This window comes from Morus notabilis, unplaced genomic scaffold (assembly GCF_000414095.1).
Source record: "Morus notabilis unplaced genomic scaffold, ASM41409v2 Scaffold56, whole genome shotgun sequence".
NCBI lineage: Eukaryota > Viridiplantae > Streptophyta > Magnoliopsida > Rosales > Moraceae > Morus > Morus notabilis.
The window spans coordinates 47,380-62,663 of NW_010367732.1; positions in this window are offsets into that span (position 1 = coordinate 47,380).

Genomic DNA, 15,284 nt, shown 5'->3' on the forward strand with positions numbered 1-15,284 from the left:
GGATGGGAATCCCTAGCATGGCCGGCCACAAGGGATAAGGGATAGAGGAGAATTTTGGTTTGAAATTCAAATTGGAGATAGAGATTGGATTCTTTTTAGAAGTTTGACTTCTACTCTATAAATACTATTTTTGAGACAATTTTCAGAATGGTTTTTTGCCCTAATTTTAGAGGTAGCCGAAATTTCTCTATAAAAATTTTGGAAACAATTTTTCAACCCTAAGGGTTAAGGCTAGCCGAAATTCTCAAGAGAAAAAGGAAGGAAAAATTTTTTCTCCAAAAAATTTCACATCGTGCATGCGATGGTGTTTGTGGAAATTCGAGTGTTTATTGTAACCCGTTTTGTCTCATGTGTGCCCACACACACGTCTTCGTGGATTCTAGAAATTGATGTGGAAGACATTGGTTTTCTAAACACAAAGATTGGAGCAAGGACTGTTCGTGGTCAAAGAACTCAAGTTATCATCCGAGTCGGCTTCCAGGTATTTTTCCTGATTGAGTTCTTGATATATATAAGTTAATGAAATTAATTTATTCGTGCATAAATTCATATAATCTATAGAGTATCTCAAAAGTTTTATGAAAATTTTTGTTATACACGATCCGCCTCTTCCCCGCACCACCGCGCTTCCGCACCCGAATTCGATTCGGGCTACCAACAGTTATCTCACCCCTGTTACACATTTACTTGCTCCCACTTCAGATCTTGATTCTTACAGAGTTCCCATTGATAGTTTGCAACATACTAGTACCTTGGTTCCTAATACATCTATTAGTCCATCTCCTCCTGCGGTTGCCCAATTTTTAGCATTTATGCCTTTCAGGACTAAATATAACAATGTATATTAGACATTTGACTATTTAATAAAGATTTGTTTATTTCATATATCAAGCATTTTATCCTCTTTACGTTCATATTAATTTAATGTATGATAACAAAACTGAAAGTCTAAGACTGTCGCTATAAATCTTTGGATTGTGCATATAATGTGAAGAATATGCAGAAGGCATGAATCTAAAGATGATAGTCTAAATAATATGATCCACAATCGATGGAATAAAGTTGAGTGCTTTATTCATGTTAAGATTATTATATTGTCTACTTCCTAACAGAGATGGCTTGTCTTGGTTATTGGATGTGAGACTCCATAAGTAGAGACATTAATGTAGTTCCTAATGGTGGAATCTTATATTAGATCGGACCAAAGTTGAATTGTTCTAGTTAATAATTCCGTTTGAATAACACAATTCACTTTTGACTAATTATATACTATCATCTTAATCTTGAGATGAATAATAAACCCGTATACTTTACTTGTGCCTTTCGATGTGCCAAAAGGAGACATCCTGATATTGTGTAAAGGTATGCTTACCGGTACGTTGGGGATATGACTCTTGCATGCATAGATTTTTTATTCATAGATAGGGAATCCATAGCTCTTATTTAAAGAGTTAATAATATCCTCATACGGCATTATCCGGTGATTGAAAAATATGAGCGCTCAGACATTAGACTGCTTTGTGTTATCTAATGGTTTTCTATTTGTATTGATACGAATAATGGTTTTCTGATGTAGTGATTATGGAACATAAGATAAATATAATCAGGAAGGTAAAACGGAACTTGACCTCAAGTCAATTATGAATATCTCATAGGGATGATATACAATATAATACAGCCATGGATAGGAGCTAATTAGATCTTTGTAAATATATTGTATTAATCGATAATGCAGTTCTAGGCTTTTAGTGGAGTAGCACTAGAACCTATAATCATGTGATAAACTTGTGAGTTAACAAGTACTGTCGTGATTATAGGAGCTTGATCAATACATATCCATCGAGTCCCTCTGTAGCTCGTATATTTTCTTGATACGATACAACATATTTCCTACAACTTGATAACTTATGTTGTTTCTGGAATTGGTTATAAATCGGATGGAATTAATTCATGAGTGATTTATCTATTCAATTAATTGTTTAAATTAATTCAGATAATTTGGTTGAATTAGTAAAGTGTTTTAATTAATTGAAGAGTTATTTATCGGTTGAATTAATTGTGTAAATTAATTCAAGATAAATTAGTTGAATGAATGTTTTTCTTTTTATTTGATATGAGAATATAAATATTAATTATTTTAATCAGATAATTTCTATATCGGATTATTTGAATTAAAATTTGAGTTATATATGTTATTTTCAGGTTCAAATAAGAGAGACAAAACTGGACTAAAATACTGGGTCCGGTTGATCGGTGGGCTATGTCCGGTTAACCAGATAGTGTTACACTGCACGGATGGTGTCTGTCGTCTAGTTAATCGGACGGTCTACGTGGTAACAACTAGATGCGATTTTAATCGTGATTTTAGATCTGAAAACTTAACATAATTGCAAGACAAGTCTAACCTACCTCTATAAATAGCCCATTACATTCCAGAGTCATTTAGATCACTTTAGAGACTATTTGGGGGCTATTGGTAAGGGTTCTTGGGAGGAAAAATGGTTCAAACATCAAGAATATTTTTCCTTTGGCTCTCTTGTGGTTGGATAGAGATCAACATACCAAATAAGAGATTAAATTATGCATCCCCACTCATACTCCAGTCGTGAAAAAGAGAATAGCGGAGAAGACCAGTTGATTGAGGCTCCTCCGGTGTCTATTCTGTTCGTTGCAGTTGCTTTCGAGATTCAACAGTTCATCTCCTAGAGATATAATATAGATCTTTTGTATTAATGATATATAACATCATGAACATGATTCGGCTTTATTTTATTTAATGAAAAAAATTTTAAAATTCCACTGCATTACTTTTGTCATATTTTCCAACACCGATCACCTCCTGAGACTTCAATTCCTCCTCATGTTCGTCCTGTATGTATTCATAAGTCCACTCAGTTGGTAGATTTTGTTTACTCATGTTATTCGAGCTCATTTGTTTCTTTCTTAGCTTCTATTCATCGTATTTCTAAGCCTTTGTCCTATAAAGAGGTAGTTTGTGATCCACTTTAAACAACAGGCTATGGTTGAGGAACTTACAGCAATGCACAAGACACACACTTGGGATTTAGTACCTCTTCCAGCAAGTAAATGAGCGATTGCTTCTCATTGTGTTTATAAAATCAAAACCAAGTCTGACGGGTCTATTGAAAGATACAAAGCCTAGTTAGTCGCTAAAGGATATTCTCAAGAGTACGGTATGGATTATAATGAGACTTTCACTCCTATTGTAAAAATGACTACAGTTCGCACCTTCATTGCAGTTGCCTCTGTTCATCGGTGACACATATCTCAGATGGATGTTAAAAATGCCTTCTTGAATGGCAACCTTCAAGAAAAAGTTTACATGGTTCCTCCTCTAAGTGTTCCTCATCAACCATGTGAAGTTTGCAAGGCTTCGAAAAGCTCTTTATTGTCTCAAGCATGCACATTGAACTTGGTTTGTTTTCTACAGTGATCACTTCACTTAGGTTTCGTCCTAGCCATCATGATTCAGCCTTGTTTATCAAATGTACCATTATTGGTCGTATCATACATTCTTTATATGTTGATAATATGATTATTACTGGTGATGATGTTGATAGGATTGCAGGGTTAAAATCAGCGTTAGCTCATTGCTTTGCAATGAAGGATTTGGGCCCGCTACATTTCTTTATGGATATTAAGGTTGCCTCCTCTCCAAAGGTTACATTCTTTCTCAGTCTAAGTATATAGCTGATATATTTGAGCGTGCTCGTCTTACTGATAATAAGACTGTTGATTCACCTCTTGAACTTAATGCTCAGTATTCATCTTCTGGTGGTGCTCCTTTGTCAAATCTTAACTTATATCATATTGTTATTAATAGCTTGGTTTATCTCGACATCACTCATCTAAATATTGCACATGTTGTTCATGTGGTTAGTCAGTTTGTTATTTGACCTACTATTGTCTATTGGGCTGTTATTCTTCATATTTTGAGGTATCTTTATGGTACACAGTTTTAGAGTCTTTTACTTCCATCTACTTTGTTCTTAGAATTGTGTGCATACAGTGATCGTTTTTGTTGTAGTGAAAAACGGAGGGTGGGATTGTGGCTTGTGGGCTTTGGGCCCACAAACTTGTTTTTTTTTTATTTAAAGTAAAAAATATATAAAATTTAGAATTATTTACCACCGTAGTTGATTTTTTTATAGGCTAGTGGGAAACCCATATGTAGATATATTGCAAGACAACCATAGCACATCGACTCCATACCGCTGTCTATAGTACGGATTAATCGAATTTCATATTTAATGCATCGATTTTTGCGATTATTCCACTAGTATGTTAGTGGGCGCCAAATTTAGGATGTAGTTCACTTTGTCGATTCGAATTTTCAATTTGAACTGACATGTGATATTTTCTGAGAGCTTTTCATTGTAGTAGAAAAAGTTAGATGTGATATTTTATGAGAGCTTTTTACTGTAACAACCTAAAACTGAAAACTCGAATCGGTGAAATGAACGAGGCCCTAATAATCTCTTATGTTATGCTAGCAATATTCTCTTACCATTAAAAAAATGAAAGATATATATAGAAGGTGGTAATTTGCGATTTTTTCTAGTGTCTAATAAGAAAATAACGTGGAATCAACTTCAGTGGATCTTCCATGGTCATGAACAGTGGCAGATTTAAGTACAGTTCGGTGGGGACTACCGCATTCACTATTTTTTTGAAAAAAAAAATACCTTTAAATATTTTAAAATTTTACACTTAAATTCTCATTGAAATAATATATGTCCCCATTAAAATAAATATATTTTTTTATGTGCCCTCACTAAAATAAATATAAAAATTTAGTGTACGTTCTCACTAAAGTGAAAAACTAACTCCGTCACTGGCAAAAGAAAATCCCAACCGCGAAATATCCCAAACTATTAGGACTTCCGCCTTAACTTTGTTTTCTTTATAAGTTGGAATAAATAGCATAATTCATACGTATATTTTGTGAGTGTGTATAGTATCGTTAATAATAAATTATGGCTAAAATAAGAGCTAAGCCTTTACCCCCACATTTGCTTTCTCCCTAATGTGATTGAGTTTAAAAATTGGTATGGTGTATGCACAAAAAAATTTTAGTACTTGTTCTGATATTTCTTATCCTTAAAGAATCGTAAGCAAGTGCTAGGAAAAAGAATTGAATTAATGCTCATTCTATGACTATCTATTGCAAATTAATAAGTTATCATTGATATCTAAACCTAGAAATGGTGGAAATAAACATTAATTGATTTAAGAAATTTAAGGAGAGAACTTAATGGGGGAACTAATATTAATTTGAATTAATATCATATTCTTGATAATTAACATAGTGTGTCTTATTAATCTGGATTAGTATCATATAGTTTATAATTATTCTCTCTCCGTCCCTAATGTATAAAATTCTTCTTTATTTCTCAATGTTCATATTCTTCCATCTCTTTTCCACGTCAATTTTAATGATTAGCCTTGGCCGTGAATTGCTTTTATTAAAATGTTTTATGAAAATGTATTGAGATATAATGTTCAAGTCTATTTAGCCAAAGATAAATATGACATATAATAAATAGATAAACATGAATGTTCATGGAGTTATGCCTATTCAAGAGTAAATTATCTCATCTTTCAAATCAAACCTGAACTCAATGTTTAAGAATACATTTGTAAAACTTCACTCTTTATCCATCATAAGTACCCTTTACACGAAATTCTAATTCCCAGTTTGGAGCAGCAGCCAATCCAAAAAAAAAGTTCTGAATTTGTAGCTAATGTCATCTTTAAATAAAGTCACCAGTCGGTTTACTTTTGAGAGAAAGAGGAAAATAAGCCAAGACTTGAAATGAATTAAAATTAATAGACCAATAGTTTACATAAGTTAATAAATATGCTAAATTACTATTTTCATCCATAACTTGTCTGGTTATGAACCATAACTTGACAAGTTTATTCATAACTTATCTGCCATAACTTGTTAAGTTATGGACTATTAATTTCTATAACTAAAGGTTAGTCTATATACTTCCTTAAGTTTTTTATATTGGCTTATTTTCTACTATTTCCGTTTACTTTTCCGTTAACATGTCACCAGATAGTTATTTTTTTTCTTTTTTTTTTCCATAAACATCTATTGCATACGTCCCCGTATGTTGTAATGTCACCTCGCGTCCAATATATGCGATAATACACAATTCATTTTCACATACGATAATTAAGCCAAATTTATTAATAGCACCAGATACAATAGTTTAGAACCTTTAATGCAATTACTTCAAAGTATTCATCGATTACTTTAAAATACTCTCTCAATAAGAATAATATTCGAATCTTAATCCACTACTATATAGTTGGAATCTCCACTACTAACAAGTCTCTAAACAAAACAGACACAAAAGACATGTTGGCCCTGTGTTTGTTTTATACGTTCAAATTACTGTTCAAATCTTTTTACTATAGTTTTCTCATAAAATGTAAACTTCACTTCATATGTTTTTGTTTAAACTTAGAATCAAACGGGCACTTAATAATCAAGCTTAATCATGAAGGAGAAGGAATAAAAATTAACAGGCTAAGGTTTAAAAATTGATAATAAATAGGCCATGAGGGTGTATATTCAGATTTATACCCTATTGAAATTTCAAAAACAACCTTATTTGATAGAACGTATAATTAGCACTTATTCATATATTTCTCTCAAACAAATCATTAGCACCTGTTCACCCTCTCATTCCTCCCTCTCTCTCCGCTCAGAACCACCGCAAATTCGTCAATCTCCTTGAACACAACTGCATCACGCCGTCGGGATCTGACGATGTAAGGAGATCCTCTAGAACGCCGTCACGAGGACAGGCCCTTCTCCTTTTTTTTTTTTTTCTTTTTTTACTAAGAAAAACAATATCCAAGAAGATAACTTAAAACACAATGTACAACTAGGGGGACTAGGGTGGGGTATGTTCTTTTCACAACTCAAATTACAACCCAAATTTTTTTGATACAATATTTTCTTTCACAAAAATTTAATTTCAATTTTTTTTGTTACAGTGTTTTTCTTCACACAAACAACTAAATTCCCAACTTGACTGGTGAAACAAATATGTCAATTTTTAAAAGTACAATCTTTATGGATAAAATATATTTAGATAAAATAATAAGGGTAATCTTGATAAATACTCCTGAAAAGTGTATGAGTCAGTGTATGTATTTATTTATTTAGAGAACTAACACATGATCTAACAAATCGGCAACAATGGGAGCTTGTACTTTCATTATTTGCTTGCAAATGTTTAGTACACCATCTTTATTATTTAGTGAGGTAGGTGACTTTTTAACCTATCATTTTTCTTTTCTTTTTTTTTTTAAAGAAAATATAGCTTTATGATCTATCTTTGGACTTTGATGTCGTTGGTGTCTACCCATCTCTTCCTCATGTAATATACGATTAATTAAATCATTCTTCTTGTCGTTTACTTGCAAATCATTAGAATTGCGGTGGAGAAGACCACGTATGTGCGTTTCCAGTCCTCCAAAAGCTCACTTTTGGCAAAATACTGGTATTTTTTTTTCCCTTTGTAGAACAAATTAAATTCTATTTTTCTTGTTTTATTTTCGTTTAGTCCTATTCTTAGAAATGGCCCAATATCTAAGCAGAAGAAAAATAGTTGGAAGTGTTTAAACATGGTCACATGCTAGTAGTAAGCACAAAGAAGACTGCCGTAACATTTTTTACACGTATATTTACCGGAAATAGTAGAAAATAGGCCAATATGAAAAATTTAAGAAAGTATATAGGCTAATTTTTAGTTATAAAAATTAATAGGTTATAACTTGTCAAGTTATGGTTCATAACCAGATAAATTATGGACAAACTTGTCAAGTTATGGTTCATAGCCAGACAAATTATGGACAAAAACCGTGAATTATGGACAATAACTTGTCAAGTTATTGTTCATAACCAGACAAATTATGGACAAAAATAGTAATTTAGCCTATTTATTAACTTGTATAAACTATTAACCTATTAATTTTAATCCATCTCAAATCTTGACCTATTTTCCTCTTTCTCCCTATATTTACAGCATTATTGGTAGACAAAGGCTTAGGAAAAAGAGAAGTCAATAGGCCCATTCCATTATAGTTTAATTTCCATAATTCTCTCTATTTCTATATCTATTAGTTTATTAATTTTTGTTTAAATCTATGTCTCAAGATAAGGGAGATTTCTTCAGATTCCATTTTGGGGTGTGCCATTCACAAGTTCCAACTTCATAATGCACTTTTCAGAGGCATGAAGTTTGCCTCATGTTTTACCTATAAAAGATTCTGCCCCCCACTTTCGGTTGCACATATATTACCAAAGTTACTCCATGCAAAAAAAACTATTCGAATTAATAAACTATTCGGGGGTGTACTATTACTATAATGCCCATTACTTCAAAGTTATACTGCTCATTAGTGAAGTTATATATTAGATTAAATGCAATAATTGAGAGAAATTATTATCTGTCACATTCTAGTTCTATATACATATATATACGTCTATATGTGTATTAAAAAATTTGTTTTTATCTTTCACTACATATGTGTTTGTTGGGTCCGTGAGGGCTTTGTTAGGTAAGCGATGGTGATGGGAGAGGGGGCAATATGAGCCCAAAGATTTATGTCACGTTTATTTCACCGATTCAAATTTAAAATTTGAGTTTTGCTACAGTAAAAAAAACTCTCAAAAGCAGTCACATCTAACTTTTTTGTTACAGTAAAAAGCTCTCACGTAAAGTCACATCTCAACTCGAATCAAAGAACTAAACGGACCCTCTATGTACTCTGAGTCAGTTAATTTGTCATGGAACGACAAGTCGTTTAATATGCGATTTCTTAGAAAGGCCTTATGAACTATGAACAACAGAACGAGAGGTCCTGCCATTTCTGACCTCGACTTCCCATACGTCGTATTATTAATGCTTTGAGGTGATCCTAGAACGATACGTCGTTCGTTTTATGATATCGAACTTTCCACAAGGCTTGGCCTCTCCAACGACAATCTGTTTTGTGACGAGGGATTAAGTTATCAGTCATGTGTCGTAAACCCTTTGAACGACAGGTCGTTTCATTACTCTATCGAACATATCAGTGTTTGGACAAACTATTTTTCTTAATGATCAGAAAATGCAAACTCTACTAGACAAACTAGCCTACAATGAGCAAACTCAACCATAGTAATTTCCAATATAGTTTTATTTATTTTCACCTACGTGGCTTGGCAAATACCTGAAAAGGATGACCTAATTTGATAATGATAGCCGTAGTGGAAATCCACTGAGTAAAATAACATTTAATGTTTTGGCATATTCTACTTCTGTGGGAAGATTCTTCAGTGAATTGCTCCAAACAAGAAACATCCTAAATTTTATAAAGGAAAAAAAAAAATTAAAGGAAGGAAGGAAGAAATAAAAGGGAAAAAAAAAAAAAGGCCCTTACATGATGGTGATAGATGTAACTTTTATAATAGGACTGATAGCAATTTGGTTTGTAACTTTGTGAAAGTATAGGAAATAAAGCTCTTTCTTTAATCAATAGGACCAACCTTTAGTTGGTGGGATAACAAAACTGTTCGTTCTTTTTTTAATAAGATTATAAATTCAATATAGTCTTGCCATGATAAATTAAATACATAGACAAGTGTCACCTTTTTATTTATGTAATTCTTTCTTTCTAGAAAGAACAGAAAAGAAAATGCGCACGTTTTGGTCACTTAGTGAATAGTTTTTTTTTTTTTTTTTTTTTTGGACCATTTTCCATATGTCATATACACTGTCTAGGATTTGTTGTACTACTCCACACACAATCACATAATCTTAGTCAGAACTTCAATGTTTACTGATTTTTCTGACCGTTTAAAATCCTTTCGCCAAATAATTAAGCAAGTTCTGTTGTTCTGTTGTTTAATGACGAATGCAACAGTTCAAACATGTATTTACTAAATTCAGCCGGAAAGTATAATCATCCGCTAATAAAGTTGGAAAGCAACAAAATGGCTTCAATTGAAGAGGCGATCAGTGGCAAATCAATGACATGCACGAGTTCGTTATCTACAAAATGGACAAAAACGACGAAAAAAAAGTACGTGTTTGCTAGATAATTAAGGAGATGCCGTTATTGATGTATTGCTAATTAAGATGATTACGGTATGCACAACATTTTCCCCAAAACGATATATATCGTCAACAAAGAATATGTGTCGTTTTTCTGAATTACTCAAATTGGCAAGCCTTCCAATAATGTATAGATTATGGAGCAACAAAGATGATTTTCCCTTTTAAAAACAACATCAACAACGACGACAACGAAAGTTGGAAAGCAAACAAAATGGTTTTAATTAAAGCGGAGATCATTGGTAAATCAAGCTAGTCACGACATGCACAAGTACATTAATATCTACAAAACGACAACAACAAATATGTGTCGTTTGCCAGATAATTAACGAGATGTCGTTATTGACTTATGCTAGATAATTATGATATGTGTCGTTTGCTAGATAATTACGATATGCACAACATTATCCTTAAAGCCATATATCCTTTTCAAAAGTGGACGAAAACGACAACAATTATTATATGCGTCGTTTTTCTAGATAAGCTCACGTGAATATTAAAACAGGAATAACAAATAGTGAGAAAGGATATTAAAAATATGATACTAATGATAACATTATTATTATTACTATTATTATTATTATTACCATTATTATTACTATTACTATTACTACTATTATTACTATTACTATTACTACTATTACTACTATTACTACTACTATTATTATTATTATTATTATTATTATTACTACTGCTGCGGACTATTATTACTATTACTACTATTATTATTACTATTATTATTATTATTATTATTACTATTATTATTATTATTATTATTACTATTACTACTATTATTACTATTATTACTATTACTATTATTACTATTACTATTACTATTACTATTATTATTATTATTATTATTATTATTATTACTACTATTATTATTATATTATTATTATTATTATTACTTATTATTACTGTTGTTGTTGTTGTTATGATGATGATGATCATCATCATCAGCATTATTAATTAGTATCATTATTGTTGTAGTTGTTGTTATGATTATTGAAGGAAACCCACATAAAACAATATTATTCGAGTTACCATTATTCCTGCTATTATTGGCATTATTATTATCGTCTTAATAACTAATTAATTTGTACTACGCCCTTCTGCCTACTAACTTTACCTGGACAACGACATCCCAGCTAGGGAACAGAGAATATATATAACTAATTGTTCCCGTTATGCATGCACATGCATGAGGGGATTCCCTTAAGACTAATTAGAATTAGACTATATGAATTTCCGCATAACACATTTGTAATTAATTTGAATTCTTCCTTCATATATATATACATATATATATATATATATAAATCTGAGCCTTTCTGAGCTGAAAAACAAATATAAACATTGAACAAATATGGGAATGAAGGAATCGTGGAAAAACTATAAATGGGTTTTTTTGCTAAAACTAAAAGCAAGTCACAAAAACCCTTCACTGCCAATTATTTAAAACAAATAAATAGAAATAAAAACAGTTGGCTGATAAATAGTTGGTGTGCTTCAAAAAAGCAAAAAAAGAAAGAAATAGTTGGTGGATAAGACTTCAAAAAAGATTGTGAGCGTTCATAATGACCCATGTGAATGCATTAGATCATGAAGCAAGAACATTAAAACAGATAGTGACACTCGTAAGCCTTTTCTCTTTTTTTTTTTTTTTTTTTTTTTTTTGAGGAAGACACTCCTAAGCATTGATTAGTTAGAATATAAAAGAAATGAACCCTGACATTGGAAATTTTTTGGGACAGCTCTTATCGCGAACTTGGAAAGAGAGTACAACATTAGACTAAATTAATTAATTTATATAATTGCTCAATTTGAACTATTCTAGAGAAGGCAAAATCTTCAAGAATGAGGCATACATATTTAAATTGGTTAATGAGTCGATGAAGTATAAATAAAAGAAAAAAATAAGTTGATTCCAAGTCATTGGTTGACAATGGGCAATTTCCGTAGGTTGTTCATCTAAAAGTACAATCTTTATGGATAAAATACTAATCAGAATTAGGCTAATATATTAGGACTGAACACAATGATGTAACAAATCGGCAACAATGGATTGCACTTTCATTATTTGCTTAAACGTTTAGTACACCATCTTAATTATTTGGTGAGGTAGGTGGCTTTTTAACCTTTCTTTTTTCTTTTTTCTTTTTTTCTTAGATATAGCTTTATAACCTGTTGTGTGGGAAAATATGGGTGACAGGTGGAGCATCGACAGCATGACACGTAGCCCTACCTCCCCTCAAAAGGTGGCCACCCTCGACGCCAAGACATCGATCATCCTCGACGCCAAGAGTTCGACTACCCTCGACACAGCAGAGAGGCCCAATTTAGGGCGTCGGCCCGTTGTGATGTCGAACTTATGCCTTCGGAAAGATTAGGAAGGGCATAGGATCCGCGCGGTACAGACGCCGAGAGGAAGATGCCTGACACCATAAGTTGCGTCCAGAATTGGGACACGTCTACAATACGGGCATTAATTACAAACCCTTAAACCGACCTGCAGTGAGAAGTGAGATTACAGGAATTCAGAACCGTAATAGAAGACTAAATGGCTGAGTGAACAGTCCAAAAGTGATTAGTGGGCTACTGTCTTAGCTTAGAAGGTAGGCCACTCGAGTACTTCCACCTATGAAGGAAAACCACCCACGAAGGAAGCTTGGGCTATAAAAAGGGCAGAGCCCCATACGCCAAAGAAAGGAGGTTTTTTCTCTGAAAAAAAGCATGAGAAGAGAGAGCATACGTGCATGTAAATTGTAAAGAGTCCAAAATAAATAGACCATACACAAGTGGATGTAGCTCTTCATTAACAGAGTGAACCACTATAAAATCTCGTGTGTCCTCTTATTCAAGTATTATTTTCATGCTCACACTACATAACAAACACTTCACAAGTATAATTTCGAATATCCTTTTAACTTCTAGCCGGTAACCCCACAGGATACTAGAGGGTGATCCGATGTATTTCTGTTGATGAAGTTTCACCGTCAACATAACCTATCTTTGGACTTTGATGTCGTTAGTCTCTACTAATCTCTTTTCTACAAAAAAAAAAAAAATATGATAATTAAATAAATCATTCATGTCGTTTACTTGCAAATCATTAGATCTGCAGTGGAGAAGAGTACGTATGTGCGCTTCCAGTCCTCCAAAGGCCATTACTTTTGCCAAAATTCTAGTTTTTCCCCCCTTTAAAGAACAAAATTCTAGTTTCTTGTTTATTTTCTTTTGAGTCGTATTCTCAGAAATGGTCCAATAAATAACCAGAAAAAAATGGTTAGGAGTTTTTAAACATGGTCAACCCCCAAATTAGAAAGAAAATTTAACTCTAGAATTCAATATCTCAAATATTTAAAGTCTTTTTATTATAATAACTAATGTGGCTATTTATAATTTACTGACAAAAACGATAACAAAATAGCTACTAAGCTGAACAACATATTAGACAAATAACGATAAATAAATAACCAAACATAGCTAAATCAATAAAAGACAACTAGGACTAAAACCTCTCATCAGTATATTTACTGCATTTTTGGTGACAAAGCCTAAGGAAAAAGAGAAGTCCGTAGGCCCATTCCATTAGTACTCATTTCCATATTTCTCTGTGTTTCTATATCTATTTGTTTATTAATTTTTGTTTAAATCTATGTCTCAAGATAAGGGAGATTTCTTTAGATTCCATTTTGGGGTGTGCCATTCACAAGTTCCAACTTAATAATGCACTTTCTGAGACATGAAGTTGGCCTCATGTTTGGCCTATAAAAGATTCTGCCCCCCACTTTCGGTTGCATATATATTACCAAATTACTCCATGCAAAAGACTATCCAAATTTATTAAACTATTGGGTGGTACTATTACTATATGCCAATAACGTCTTCCAAGTTATACTGTTCATTAATGAAGGTATATATTAGATTAAATGCAATAATTGAGAGAAATTATTATCTGTCACGTTCTAATTTCTATTTATATATATATATATAGATATTAATATTGATATTTAAAAAAATAAGGTTTTTTATCTTTTACTATATATGTGAATGTGTGTGTGTGTGCGTGTGTTTGTTGGGTCCGTGAGGGCTTTGTTAGGTAAGCGATGGTGATCGGAGAGGGAGCAATATGAGCCCAAAGATTCCAATCTTATTATCAATCATCTGTGAACGTTTGGTTCATAGATTTAGAATAATGATTCATAACCATTCTCGTTTTACGTGTGTTTTTTGTGAGAGAAAAATACTGTAAAGAACCATGATTCATGATTCAGAATCAAAAACGAATACAGGAAACAAACATCCCCTACTTATGGCATACAAACACTCATAGAACGACAAGTCATTTAATATGTGAATTGAATTCTTAGATCGGCCTTATGAACTACGAACGACATGTCGTTCGGTTTATGAATATCGAGTCTTTCACTCGGCTTGGCCTCTCAAACGACAATCTGTTTTGTGACGAAGGATGTATGGTTTCATTACTCTATCGAACATATGAATGTTTAGACAACCTCTTTTACTAATCAGAATATACAAAACTATACTAGATTGAGAGTCTGAGAAAAACCTATTGGAGATAAAAGCAAGCTACAATAAAAAAAACACAGCCATAGTAACTTCCAATATAGTTTTATTTATTTCCACCTATGTGCTCCAGAAATTAGAAAAGGAGGACCTAACTTGATAATGATAGCCCTAGTGGAAATCCAATTAGAGTGAAATAACATTTAATGTTTTGGCATATTCTACTACTGTTGGAAGATTCTCCAGTGAATTGCTCCAAACAAGAAACATCCTAAAGCTAATAAATAGGGGTAAAAAAATGAAAGGAAGAAGGAAGAAATAAAGAGGAAAAAGCCCTTACATGATGGTGATATAATTAACTTTTATAATAGGAATAATAGCAATTTGTTTGTAATATTGTGAAAGCATGTTAGGAAATAAAGTTCTTTCTTTAATCAATAGCACCAACTTTTATTTGGTGGTATAAGAGTATCTCTAATACAATGTTATAATTGATGTGTCAATTGTAAATTTAGTATTTGAGTACAAAAGTCACTATCTAATGTAATGCTATTTGTTGTGCCAAATTTCTCATATGCTATACCTTGTGGTAAATTTCACGCCAAATAT